General features: G+C 38.8%; 1 protein-coding gene across 1 annotated transcript in view; it reads right to left on the bottom strand.

The window, feature by feature from the left end:
• Window positions 1–9,656, bottom strand: part of LOC126324213 (uncharacterized) — a 39,613-nt gene extending 29,957 nt beyond the window's left edge. The window contains exon 1 of the mRNA XM_049994942.1: window positions 9,617–9,656. The gene's annotated coding sequence lies outside the window, so the exon portion shown is untranslated. The remainder of the gene's footprint in view (window positions 1–9,616) is intronic.
• Between the last annotated feature and the right edge of the window lie 3,682 nt (window positions 9,657–13,338).

Below are 13,338 nucleotides of genomic sequence, written 5' to 3'. Positions count from 1 at the left end.
GATGATCTTCCATGCACTAATTATGTTTAGTACCCTCTCCTTGGACGATTGTCATTCACTAAGTTTCACTGGAGACGGGATTTGTGGCTCCCTGGCTGACAAGGATGATGAAGAACTAACTAGCTCGACACCTGTTTCAGTTCCAGTTTCACTTGTTAATCACGTACTGTCAACACTGTACTCCTCATGTACATCGTCCGCGCAGTCGAGTAAATGCGACCCCACACAATCCACTGAATCATAATGCACAAGTACTAATATGTCACCTGTCACGTCTCTCTCACTCAGTGAAATTCCTGCGGTTCCTTTCCAACTTTTTCAACTGTTGTTGCAGATATAATGTAATTTTTGCTTTGTTTACCGATGCCATTGCTCTGCCTTTGTGTCAACACCACTAACTCTGTAGCACTGTTGTTATTCACTCGTCGACTGAGCAGTTCAACTACTCTCCGTAGCCTCATTCTGTACTCACCACTGGATACCTCCAGTGCCGCCACCTGCTGAAATTAGCAGCCAATTGTATGATTGCATGGTGGGTAATATGTGGGTCGTCGAATGCCGCAGACATCATTGGCCTTTTGCGACTTCTTATTCAAGGGGTTCATTGTCAATATATTTTCGTGACTGTTGAATGTAAGTTTCTTTTCTTTACTCGAAGTCTCACATCTAATTCTTTATGTCTGTGAACTAATTTTTAGTGTTGAACCACCGTCAGTGCAAAGTGCAACAACGCGTGCTCCACCGCGGGACATCGATAAAAACTGCGTTGAGGCTGAACCATATATGTGCAAGTCGAAAAGCCTGAGAAATGTGAAATATACACTCCTGGAAATTGAAATAAGAACACCGTGAATTCATTGTCCCAGGAAGGGGAAACTTTATTGACACATTCCTGGGGTCAGATACATCACATGATCACACTGACAGAACCACAGGCACATACACACAGGCAAAAGAGCATGCACAATGTCGGCACTAGTACAGTGTATATCCACCTTTCGCAGCAATGTACGCTGCTATTCTCCCATGGAGACGATCGTAGAGATGCTGGAAGTAGTCCTGTGGAACGGCTTGCCGTGCCATTTCCACCTGGCGCCTCAGTTGGACCAGCGTTCGTGCTGGGCGTGCAGACCGCGTGAGACGACGCTTCATCCAGTCCCAAACATGCTCAATGGGGGACAGATCCGGAGATCTTGCTGGCCGGGGTAGTTGACTTACACCTTCTAGAGCACGTTGGGTGGCACGGGATACATGCGGACGTGCATTGTCCTGTTGGAACAGCAAGTTTCCTTGCCGGTCTAGAAATGGTAGAACGATGGGTTCGATGACGGTTTGGATGTATCGTGCACTATTCAGTGTCCCCTGGACGATCACCAGAGGTGTACGGCCAGTGTAGGAGATCGCTCCCCACACCATGATGCCAAATGTTGGCCCTGTGTGCCTCGGTCGTATGCAGTCCTGATTGTGGCGCTCACCTGCACGGCGCCAAACACGCATACGACCATCATTGGCACCAAGGCAGAAGCGACTCTCATCGCTGAAGACGACACGTCTCCATTCGTCCCTCCATTCACGCCTGTCGCGACACCACTGGAGGCGGGCTGCACGATGTTGGGGCGTGAGCGGAAGACGGCCTAACGGTGTGCGGGACCGTAGCCCAGCTTCATGGAGACGGTTGCCAATGGTCCTCGTCGATATCCCACGAGCAACAGTGTCCCTAATTTGCTGGGAAGTGGCGGTGCTGTCCCCTACGGCACTGCGTAGGATCCTACGGTCTTGGCGTGCATCCGTGCGTCGCTGCGGTCCGGTCCCAGGTCGACGGGCACGTGCACCTTCCGCCGACCACTGGCGACAACATCGATGTACTGTGGAGACCTCACGCCCCACGTCTTGAGCAATTCGGCGGTACGTCCACCCGGCCTCCCGCATGCCCACTATACGCCCTCGCTCAAAGTCCGTCAAAGACTGCGATGGAGCTCCGTATGCCACGGCAAACTGGCTGACACTGACGGCGGCGGTGCACAAATGCTGCGCAGCTAGCGCCATTCGACGGCCAACACCGCGGTTCCTGGTGTGTCCGCTGTGCCGTGCGTGTGATTATTGCTTGTACAGCCCTCTCGCAGTGTCCGGAGCAAGTATGGTGGGTCTGACACACCGGTGTCAATGTGTTCTTTTTCCCATTTCCAGGAGTGTAGATAATACATTGTACATTAAATAAGGATTCGTATCGACTTGATGTGATCCGTCACTTCCACTATGTATTATTTGCAACCAGACCCCGTCGGATAATTTTCTGAAACCATCTGTACGTCACAGACAACTGGATTGGTCACCAATCACCAATTTTAAAGACAAGCTAGTCGGATTTTCCGTCCGCAAAGAAGAAAATTTAAATAAAACTTCAAACATAATACATAACTTAAGCCGACCGATGTGACCAAGCGGTTCTAGGCGCTTCAGTCCGGAACCGCGCTCCTGCTACGGTCGCAGGATCGAATCCTGCCTCGGGTATGGATGAGTGTGATGACCTTAGACCAATTAGGTTTAAGTAATTATAAATCTAGGGGACTGATGAGCTCAGATGTTAAGTCCCATAGTGCTCAAAGCCATTTGAACCATTTTAATACATTATTTTACAAAATCAACAAACTGGATACATCGTATGAGTCAGCGTTAAATCACTTTATATGACAGTCAAATCTCTTATTATTCCTGATTCTTTGGTTATATCAGATAAAATTATACCCAAAAATTCCTCTGAAATAAGTAAAACTATTCCGAATTCTGACGCAAATGTAGGGCGTAAAATTCTTAATATGGGACAAGATATTGTTGACCAAATAGTAGAAAATAAGAAAATGGATGAAAAATTTGCGATTGAAATCGATGAGACGGTGGGTGTGTTTGATGATACTGACCTACTTATACGTTCCGTATTTACACTTAAAAATGTGCTACTGTAGGCGTTGTTTAAGAAGGGATTTTTCTAAATTGCAACTCTAACGGGTGAAATAAGTGAGGCGGGATTTTTTTGAAAAATGTCCTATTAATGCAATTTTGAAGCTAGACCAACGAAAATCGGTATTTCGTTTCTTGGTCAGAAATTTAAAAAACGCATGGTACAGCATTTTTGAAAATTTAACCTTATGGGAGTGAAGCAGTGGGTAAAAGCTTGTTTCGAAAATATGTCTTTGTTAAAGAACTACTAAAGTACTTTGAAAGCTACATCCATAGAAATTGGTATTTGACTTCTCTGTTACAAATGAAAAAAAAAAATACGTGTTTCAGTGTTTTTGAGAATTGAACCTGTAAGAGCGTAAAATAGGGACTGAGGTTCTTCAAGAAAATATTTTATTATGAAACCATTTTTATATCTAAATCAATGAAAATTTCAAATGGCTTCTCAGTTAGAAATAAAATACTACGTATTTCACTTGTTTTGAAATTAGTCCATATGGGGTGAAAAGATGGATGAAAATTTTTATGAAAATATTTCATTGTGCAACAATTTTTGAAGCTAAATCTATGAAAATTTGTGTTTGGCTTCTCTGTTAGAAATAAAACATACGCATTCCATTGTTTCTGGAAATTCAATACCTGAGGGGTGAAATAGGTGAAACATATTATGAAAATATTTTATTTCGAAAGCGTTTTTAAAGCTAAATCTTTGAAAACTGGAGTTTGGCTTCTCGGTTAGAGATGAAAAATACGTGCTTCACTGTTTTTCGAAATTCAATCCCTAAGGAGGTAAAATAGGGTCGGACTGATTCACTGACTCATTATCGCTCAGTCCAATCCGCTAAGGATAGAAAGCTGAAATTTGGGGAGTGTGAGGAACTTTTATTGTAGGCATCCTCTAAGAAGGGCTTGTCCGAAATTTCACTCCTAAGGGGACGAAATAAGGGAAGAAAGGCTTTTTGAAAGTATGTCTCTATTATGGGAATTTTGAAGCTAGGACTACGAAAACTGGTATTTGATTTCTCAGCCACTAAGCGATTAAAGTAGTGGGTGAAAGTCTTTTGATAAGTAAATAATTATTAAAAAACTACTAAAGGATATCTAAGGCTATCTATGACAATTAGTATTTGACTTCTCGGTCAGAAATAAAAAAAATGCGTTTATGGAAATTTAACCCCTAAGAAAGTGCAATAGGGGATGAAAATTTCTAAGAAAATATTTTATTACATTAAGAAATTATAAAGCAAAATTTATGAAAATTCGTATTACACTTCTCGGTTAGATATAAAGAAACATTTGTTGGGTGATGAAAGTTGCTATGGAAATATCTTCACAAGAACGCAAGAGGCATGATTAACAAAAGCTCCGGACTGCAGCTACCCAATCGCTTTTCGCTCACAAGTACATTCGATCCTTAATTATCGTGAAAAAGTTAGAAAGTACTGCAATTTGTGAACAAAATAAAGGATCATGTTTATCATGTTTACGTTTATTAAACATAAAAATTCGATTAAATCGATACAAAAGAAACAATCTGTGCAGGCTATTTAGACTACGCTTGCGAAGCAGCGGACGCTAAGTAGATGGAAGCTACACACGCTGAATTGCGTTGCTTGTGTTGCCAACAGAGTTAATAACAAAAAAAGAAATAAATTTAAACGTCTTTCACAAGGTGACAATTTTTCAGGCGTCTCAGTGTTAATAACGTTATATTTCCTAAACTATGATAATCGTCATTGTTACCCCTGTATCAATTGTGGCCTGACAGTGAAGGGAATGTGTACCAAGTTTGGTTGAAATCGCTGCAGTAGTTTAGAAGATGAGGAACACATACACATACAGGGTGGAACATTTTAATCCATAATGGAGAATAACTCGGGCTAGGGATACGATTCTGCAACGTGTTTTGGATAACAGTTGTAGGTGGCAAAGAGGGTCACTTATTGCTACTAATGGCTTTGACCTTGAACGTGATTTTCAAGGAGACTTGGGTTAATTTTTTTTAATGGAAACGCTAAAATCTGATTTCATAAGAGGGCCAAATTATACATATAAAATGATACATTATTCAAGACCACGGTGATGTTCAATGAAGGTCAAACGAGCAGATGATTTTTAGGTCTAATTGGATTGCCTCGGAACAGAAGAGGGAAACAGCTAAATACAATGTTAAATACAAACTGAAAGGACATCCTGAGGTATGAGAGTCGAGGGGACTCACTAAACGACTTGTAAATTAATTATCTATGTTTTATTTATGTTTGCACTGTTTTGAAAATGTCCAAAAAATGTACGTTGTGATGTATTTATTTTTGCCAACTAACAACTTAGTTAAAATTTAAAGTTCAAATCTCTCTTCATTATTTCGAAATCCAAAGTCACAAATACGTATTTCTATGAAATAAAACACAACATTCGATTGATCTTCGCTAATTACCTTTAAAATCATGGCTATTGATAATAATACGTCGTCACCCCTTATGCCTCTTGCAATTTGTATCGATCATTTACTTCGCATCCTCCTCCATTTCGAGTCAATCCGTACTACAACTAAAAATATATTTCCTTGTTGGACCTTCATTCAGTCTTGCTATACCCTTGAACAATGTATCATTTTATAAGTAAAATTTGCCGCTCTTTCCAATTTTTAAATCAAATATTACGGTTCCCATTTCAAAAAAATCACTTTAGTCTCCAAATCAGCTTGAAAATCATTTTCAAGGTGATGGCTATTAGTAGCAATGTGTAACGCTTTTTGCCACCTACAACTTTTACATAAAACATTTTGCTTTATCTCACGTGCATCCCGAGTTATTCCCTGTTATGGATTAAAATGGTCCACCAGATATACATGAGACAGGCAAAAAAAAAAAAAAAAAATCACAACACCAAGAAGGAGTTGTGTAACGTAAAGGATAGTTGGTAGGAGTGTTTCTACATCAGAAAGATGATGTCTATAAAAATTTCGCGCCAGTCGCATCTGAGGATGTGGCTATGAGGATGTAAATCAGGTTTGCTTTAAGTACACATTATAACGGTCGTCAGCGTTAGTTGCCTTTGAAGTTGGACATGGTAAGTTATGATAGTCAAGAAAGGTGACAAAGACACCATTATCAACCCCGCACTGAGTTTGAACGAGGTCGTGTAATACTGCTGCAAGAAGCCAGATTTCCACTGTACATGACTGCTGGCAGGGGTGGTCACGAGAACAACGTAAGTATATTTCATCAAAATATTGAAAGTTTAAAGAATAAAATAGATGAGCTTTTGGTTTGTTTAGAAGATTTAGAAGCTGAGGATGAAATAGATATACTATGCCTGTCTGAGCATCACATTGTTACTGATATGGATAAGGTAAATGTAAGTGGATGTAAGCTCTCTGCACATGTAATTAGAGAAAATATGGAGAAAGGAGGAGTTGCCATATATGTCAAAAGTTATCATTGTGCAAAAAGTATAGAAACAAAAAAGTTTTGTGTAGAGAAACATATAGAAGCATGTGCCTGTGAGCTTAAATTAAATAAAGGCACATTTATAATTGTAACTGTATATAGGTCCCCATCGGGAAATTTTCATCTATTTATGAAAAATTTGGACTCCTTGTTGTGCTATCTGCCAGACAGGGGGAAGCAAATTATTTTTTGTGGGGACTTCAATGTCGATTCTCTGAAAGAGGGTAATATGAAAAATGACCTTGAAGTATTATTCAGTTCTTTCAATTTGACACCCGTTACTGATTTTCCTACTCGGGTGGCAAAGGATAGCAGCTCATTGATAGATAACTTCTTTATAGACCAAGATAAGTTTAACCACATAAATGCACAGCCTGTTGAGAATGGTCTTTCTGATCATGGTGCACAGCTAGTTGCAATATATGACATAGCTCCATTCAGCAGTACTAAACAGTCCTTCAAAGTAGTACGTTCAGTCAACGATTTAACAATTGCAAATTTCAGGGGAAGCCTACAGCAGTTAGACTGGAATGAGGAGTACCGTGAACCTGATGCCAATTTAAAATATAATTTATTTCATGACACTTTTGTAAATGCATTTGAAAACTGCTTCCCCAAGAAAATAGTTAAATATACTCGTAAGAAACCATGTAACAAACCATGGCTTACTAAGGATATAAAAATATCTTGTAACTGGAAAAGGGAAATGTATCTGACAGCAAGAAAGAGTAGCGACCCAGAAACTATCAAACATTATAAAAACTACTGTGCTATATTAAGAAAAGTTATTAAAAAATCCAGAAGTATGAGTAGCATGTCTCAAATAAGCAACTCTGATAATAAAATTAAAATAATTTGGAATATTATTAAAAGAGAAACAGTTCAACCAAGAGCACAGGAAGAGAGTATTACCATCAAACTGAATGAAAACTTTACGAACAAAAAGTCAAAAGTTGAAAATATATTTAATAATCGTTTTCTAAACGTTGTGGCTATAGTAGGATCCAGGTGTGCATTAGAAGATGCTAGGCTGTTAATGGAAGAGGTCTTACCTATGCAATTTGATACAATCGAAATCTCACACACTTCTCCCTCTGAAATTAGGGAAATAATAAACTTGCTTAAAAGCAAAAACTCACATAGAATTGATGGCATATCCAGCAAAATACTGAAAGCTTGTTCTCAACAGATAAGTAAGATTCTCAGCCACCTGTGTAACAGCTCTCTGGAACATGGCATTTTCCCTGATAGACTGAAATATGCTATTGTTTTACCTTTGCATAAAAAAGGGGACAGACCTGATGTCAACAATTACCATCCAATCTCCCTTCTAACAGCTTTATCCAAAAATTTTTGAGAAAGTAATGTATTCACGAGTAGCTTCATATATCTGTAAAAATGAAGTACTAACAAAATGTCAGTTTGGTTTCCAGAAAGGTTTTCAACAGAAAATGCCATATATGCTTTCACCAATCACATTTCGAATGATCTCAATAACCAAACACCACCCATTGGGATTTTTTGTGCTCTCTCAAAGACTTTTAATTGTGTAAATCATGAAATTCATCTAGACAAGCTCAAGTAATGTGGCATGAGTGGAACAGTGCACAAATCGTTTAATTCACACCTAACTGGAAGAGTGCAGAAAGTTGAAATAAGCAGTTCTTATAATATGCAAAGATCAGCACATTCATCAAACTGGGGAACTATCAAGCATGGGGTTCCACAAGAGTCGGTCTTGGGTCCTTTGATGTTCTTCTTATATATTAATGACTTTCAATTCTGTATTCATGAAGAGGCAAAGTTAGTTCTCTTTGCTGATGATACAAGTATAGTAATAACACCTGACAAGCAAGAATTGTCAATAATGTCTTTCAGAAAATTACTAAGTGGTTCCTTGTAAACGGACTCTCACTGAATTTTGATAAGACACAGTACATACAGTTCCGTACAGTAAATGGTATGACACCAATAATAAATATAGACCTTCATCAGAGGCATATAGCTGAGGTAGAATATTCAAAATTTTTAGGTGTGTCCATTGATGAGAGATTAAATTGGAAGGAACACATTGATGATCTGCTGAAACGTTTGAGTTCAGCTACTTAGGCAATAAGGGTCATTGCAAATTTTGTGATAAAAATCTTAGTAAATTAGCTTGCCACGCCTCTTGTCACTCATTGCTTGCATATGGCATCATATTTTGGGGTAATTCATCATTGAGGAATAAAGTATTTATTACACAAAAGTGTGTAATCAGAATAATAGCTGGAGTCCACCCAAGATCATCCTGCAGACATTTATTTAAGGATTTAGGGATATTCACAGTAGATTCTCAGTATATATATACTATCTTATGAAATTTGTTACTAACAACCAAACCCAATTCAAAAGTAATAGCAGTGTGCATAACTACAATACTAGGAGAAAGGATGATCTTCACTATTCAAGATTAAATCTAACTTTGGCAGAGAATGGGGTGAATTATACTGCCACTAAAGTCTTTAGTCACTTACCAAATGGTATCAAAAGTCTGACAGGTAACCAACAAGTATTTAAGAAGAAATTGAAAGAATTTCTGAATGACAACTCCTTTTACTCCATAGAGGAATTTTTAGATATAAATTAAGAAAAAAAGAAAAAACCAAACAAAATAATTATTAAACAAATTTTAAAAAATAACAAAAAAATAAAAAAGTTCTTATGTTAACTTAATTATGTTGTTAAATTAGCTTAATTATGTCATATATTGGAAAATTTGACTCGTTCCACATCATTACGAAATATCTTATTCATGATCCATGGAACTAGCACTAATCTAATCTAATCTAACGGTTGCAAGGAGACCAGACTCCGGTCGGCTGCGTGACATCACCGAGAGGGAAGACCTTACTGTTCGCCACATGGCTCTGGCATCTGCAGCAGTTGTTTAAGCAATATTTTCATAGAAAGAAGGGTTATTGCTATAACAAACGGAATACGTCATAATCAAGTTATTACTCTGTAACGAGATGCCGTAGACCACAGGTCCCATATACTAAAACACTCGGAAGGTATCTCCTGACAACCTTTGAAAGTTTGTCGCTGGAATTATCGTTCATCTCGTATAACGGAGGATATTTAACTGAGTAAATATTAAAATGAACTACTATAAAGAAGAAGAACTACAAATAGAAGCCTGTAAGTTCCTAACAGGAACGCAGTACCTGTATCGTTTTCCAGTGATAGCGCGTTACCTTCAGTTTCGCTCACATCCTAGAAGAAAAAGAAGTCCCTCAGGAATCGCGCTTAAATTTAAAGGCAGCAGGACATGTGTCCTCCCACCAGTTCTCATTGTTTTTCAACTCAAGGGTCGCGTTACGCTGTCGCCCTCGACTTGTATCACTGACACAGGCGGGCTTTATTGCCAGCCCATTGTGTTCCCGTGGATCCGCACAGTCATTACTTATGACGTCATGGATTATTGTGTGTGTAAATTTGTCATCCTGAAATATGCGTCTGTAGATAAGATGGGACTGGAGTGGTGCTTCGAGATAAGACTGGGATGCGTTATGCATAATGCAGATTTCTCTAAATCATTCTTACATTTCTAGTTCGACCACGCTGGATGACACAGAGAAGTTTTACCTACCACTCTTGATTGTCCTTAGTTACTTTCTTCCCCATTTACCGTTTCAATATCCTCTCATAACTTAATTCGTCATTTTATTTCAAACCAATTTTCCTTCACATCTACATTTATAGGGCTTCTGAAGCCTTCGCATCATGTAGCGTCCCTCCTCACTAAACAGCTCCCTGAACTTTTCCTTACAAGTCGGAATGAATTTTCAGTTTTTAAACTTTCTGGTTTATTACTTCTGTGCGATGGACCGGGACCTGAACTCAAACTCGCATCTCGTGGTCAGTGTTATAACATTACCTATAATTTTAATTCACATGTGGCCAGGGGGTTGGATAAATAATAGACTGTTGTTACTTGCTTTACTACTCCTACACATTAAGGAAATGATCTGCTGAAGTAAGTAAGTATGTAATAAACAAGGCCTAATACGCAAACGCTTTGAAATTAAGTTATTTCGTGACAAGGAAAGTCCTCATTTAAGTTCAGTTCAGTTAAACCCGTAAGACAGTAATTGTAAGATAGTAATTAATGGTTCTCGACAATCTCGTGTGTAGAAGCAGCTGAAGATCTCTTCCTGTCGCTTGTAAATTGCTGGTAGTATGTACCTCTTTGCATAGAAGCCTTGTAAAGTGATCCAGTGCGTTTCAGTTACCATCTGGTTCGATCATGTGTATTCGGACAACAGACTACTTCGATCATCTGTAAAAACGCCTCCCGGTGTAGCCACAACCCGTGTTGCAAATTCGACAGCAAACATCACGAACCAAATATCCAAAGATCGTACAGAAGCGTTGCACTCACGTTCACTCTTGAAGATGCACCGTTTATAAAATGAAACTTATTTAAATATCTTTCAACAATGTTTTACATCCTTGACGAAAATTACATTCCCATTTCTTCAGCACTTTTAACATATTTGTCACAATTCGAAAGTAAAAAAATTGTCTTTTTTGGCCGACATCAGTGGGTTACAGTTCTACAAGTACTTTCAGAAAAAAACTTCCTGACACTTTAATCTCTAGTTGATGTCAACAAGTTACTCTTCTTCAGAAACGCTTTCCTTGCCATCGCCAGTCTACGTTTTATATCCTCTCTGTTTCGGCCATCATCAGTTATTTTGCTCCCCAAATAGCAAAACTCAGCTATTACTTTAAGTGTCCCATTTCCTAATCTAATTCCCTCAGCGACACCTGATTTCATTCGATTACTTTCCATTATCCTCATTTTGCTTTTGTTGATGTTCATCTTATATCCTCCTTTCAAGACACTGTCCTTTCCGTTCAGTAGCACTTCCAGGTCCTTTGCTGTTTCTGACAGAATTACAGTGTCGTCGGTGTCGTCGGCAAACCTCAAAGTTTTTATTTTTTCTTCGTGGATTTTTATTCCTAATCCAAATTTTTCCTTTGTTTCCTTTACTGCTGCTCGACATGCAGATTGAACAACATTGGGTATAAGCTACGACCCTGTCTTACTCCCTTCTCAACCACTATTTCCCTTTCATGCCCCCTCAATTTTTATAACTGCGTCTTCTTTGTTTCGGTATCAATTGGAAATAGCCTGTGCTCCCTGTATTTTACCCCTACGACCTTCAGAATTTGAAACCGGGAATTCCAGTCAACACTGTCAAAAGCTTTCTCTAGGTCTACAAATGCTAGAAACGTGGGTTTGCCTTTTCTTACCTATCTTCTAAGATGAGTCATAGGGCCAGTATTGCCTCACGTGTTCCACCATTTCTACGGAATCCAAACTGATCTTCCCAGTGATCGGCGTCTATCAGTTTTTCCATTCGCCTGCAAAGAATTCGTGTTAGTATTTTGCAGCCGTGACTTATTAAACGGTAATTTTCACACCTGTCATTCGAAATTATTTTATTCTTCTTGAAGTCTGAGGGTGTTTCGCCAGTCTCATTCATCTTCCTCAAAAGATGGAAGAGTTTTTTCATGGCTGCCTCTCCCAAGGCTACCAGTAGTTCTAATGGAATGTTGTCTACTCCTGGGCCTTATTTGGACTGAGGTTTTTCAGTGCTCTGTCAAATTCTTCATGTAGTATCATATCTCCCATTTCATCTCCCTCTACGTCTTCTTCCATTCCCATAATATTGCCTTCAAGTGCATCTCACTTGTCTAGACCCTCTATATACTCCTTCCACCTTTCTTTTTTTCCCTTCTTTTCTTAGGACTGGTTTTCCATCTGAGCTTTAGGCATTCGTATAGGTGGTTCTCTCTAATTTTACTGTTTGCAGTATCTGTCTCCAAATTACATACACTTCTAAATCTTTTCATTTGTCCTCTAACAATTCCCCTTAGCCATTTTGCACTAGCTGTCAGTCTCATACTTTTAGACGTTTGTATTCCCTTTCGCTTGTTTCATTTATTGTATTTTTGTATTTTCTCCTTTAAGCCATCAAACTTAATGTCTCTTGTGTTATTCAAGGTTTTCTACTAAGCCTCGTCTTTTTACTTATTTGATCCTCTGCTCCGTTCGCTATATCATCTCTCAAAGCTCCCCATTCGTCTTCAGCTGTATTGCGTTATCCTGTTCTAGTCAATTGTTGCCTAATGCTCCCTCTGAAACTTTCAATAATCTCTGAATTTATCTAGGTACCATTTCCTCAATTTCCCATCTTCATGTAATTTCTCCAGTTTTAATCTACAGTTCATAACTAATAAATTGTGGTCAGAGTACAGATCAGCCCCTGGAAATGTCTTACAATTTAAAGTCTGGTTCCAAAATCTCTGTCTTACCGTTACATAATCAATCTGAAACCTTTTGGTGTCTCCAGGACTCCTCCATGTATAAAATCCTCTTTCATGATTCTTAAACCAAATGTTAGCGATGATTAAATTATGCTACGTTGAGAATTCTACCAGGCGTCTTCCCCTTTCATTCATTTCCCCCAGTCAATATTCACCTACTACTTTTCCTTTTCTTCCATTTCCTACTACTGAAATCCGGTCCCTCAAAAGTATTAAAAATTCGCCTCCCTTAACTATCTGAATAAATTGTTTTATCTCATCACACATTTCTTCAGTCTCTTCGTCATCTCCTGAACTAGTTGGTGTGTGGTCTGCATGTCTATCTTTACTACAATAACGCGTTCACTAAGCTGTTCATAGTTGCTTACCCACATTCCTATTTTCTTGTTTATTATTAAACCTATTCCTCCATTGCCCCTATTCGATTTTGGATTTAGAATCTAATATTCGCCTGACCACAAGTTCTGTTCCTCCTGCGACTCAACTTCACTAATTCACCCTTCATCTCACTTTATCCTGCCCATTTCCCTTTTTAAATTTTCTAACCTAA

This window comes from Schistocerca gregaria, chromosome 2 (genome assembly GCF_023897955.1).
Source record: "Schistocerca gregaria isolate iqSchGreg1 chromosome 2, iqSchGreg1.2, whole genome shotgun sequence".
Taxonomy (NCBI): domain Eukaryota; kingdom Metazoa; phylum Arthropoda; class Insecta; order Orthoptera; family Acrididae; genus Schistocerca; species Schistocerca gregaria.
The sequence above is the reverse complement of the archived record's forward strand: the minus strand, read 5'-3'. Positions and strand labels throughout refer to the sequence as shown.